Source organism: Austrofundulus limnaeus, unplaced genomic scaffold (genome assembly GCF_001266775.1).
Source record: "Austrofundulus limnaeus strain Quisiro unplaced genomic scaffold, Austrofundulus_limnaeus-1.0 Scaffold2, whole genome shotgun sequence".
Lineage (NCBI taxonomy): Eukaryota > Metazoa > Chordata > Actinopteri > Cyprinodontiformes > Rivulidae > Austrofundulus > Austrofundulus limnaeus.
The window spans coordinates 9,637,747-9,639,285 of record NW_013952404.1 but is presented as its reverse complement, the minus strand read 5'-3'; positions in this window follow the sequence as shown (position 1 = coordinate 9,639,285).

The following is a 1,539-nucleotide window of genomic DNA, read 5'->3' as shown; positions in this document are numbered from 1 at the left end:
ATATATATATACTTTCAGCGGGGGACAGTCTAACTTCAAGGATCAATAGTAACTCAGTCAACACAAACAATGACATTTGAACAGCTTCAAATCTATAGCTGCACCTTTAAAACAGGCAAATTTTGACATATTTTGTAAAAATTTTAATTATGTATTTTTGACCATAAACATTTGCCTATAATTTTTATTTTGTAAGTTTTTAAGTGATGACCTCATATGATCACATACAGGAATTGCTGCATGAAGCACATAAAACGGACACATGAAACAGGTTTTTCAACACTCTCTCTTCAACTTTGGTTCAAAGGGGAAAACAGTAGGGGGTGCCAGATATCAGGGGGGCAGTTCTTTAGTGAATGCAGGGTTGCCCTTTACTGATATACGAAATAAATGGGACAATGATATGAAACTTATGAGACGTTAACAGTGACTCACAGATCGTCATTCATGAAATCTCTATCAAGCTGCCAGAATGAAAATCTAGGTTAAGTGTTCAAATCTAACATGTATCAAAAGGTTGAAACTACTTTAAGAAGAGGTAAATTTGATTAAAGTAAACATTCACAGTTTGATCTGGTAATTAAAGATTTATTACCTAGTTTTCAAACAAAAAAAACAACTAAATATTTTTCTAACCTCTGCAGTTTACATTCTGGACTTTATTCAAAACACATTATTCTACAAGTTTGACAGCAGTCTCTATGTAAAAATGTGTACACATTTTTCTATACAATTGCAATTCTTCACTTTGTTAAATAAAAACTCGGGACATTTATAGATGTTTTGACTTAGATTTTTTTTCCACATATTATTATACTTTCCAAAAATCTTCACAAGCCTTACTCACAACTTTTTCCTGCAGAACTATATTAGGACATCTTTACTGGGTCAAAAACTTTCTTATTTTTGCTTTGACATGTTTGTTTTCTGAAGCTATAGGCCTACATTTAGCTATCATCCTGTTACTTTTGTCCAGCACTTTGCTGCTTTTAGAATTCTGTTATTTTTAGAAACTAGTTTGCTATTATTACCCTTCCTTAGCTAATGTCCTGATGCATCTTCCTTAGCTAACCTTTCGCAGCTTCAGCTTATAGCCATCATTTGGCTGCATTTACCTTTAGTGAGTCTTTTGTTAATCTTTTTCCACTTTGACTTTTTCCACAAATTATTTGCTTTAAGCTAGAAATATCTTTTGTCTAGGCTTTTGCTACTTTTACTTTCTCGCTTGCAGTTTTTTTTATTTCTAATTTTAACCATTGTTTTACTACTTTTAGCTAACCTTTTGATACAGCTATTGCTACAGTTAGCTTCTGGCACATTTTGTGGCCTTTATACCTGTTATTATTATTAGGTTTATGTTTTCTTTTACCAAGTGTGATGCCAGTAGATATTTAGTCTACAGTGCTTTTAATATTTTATAGTTTTTTATGTGTTTTTGTTTGTTTTTATTATAATGGTAATTTTTATTTTTAAAGTCTGTTTATGTTGTTCATTTTCACCAGGGCACTCTTATAAATTAGATTTTTGATTCCAATTAGT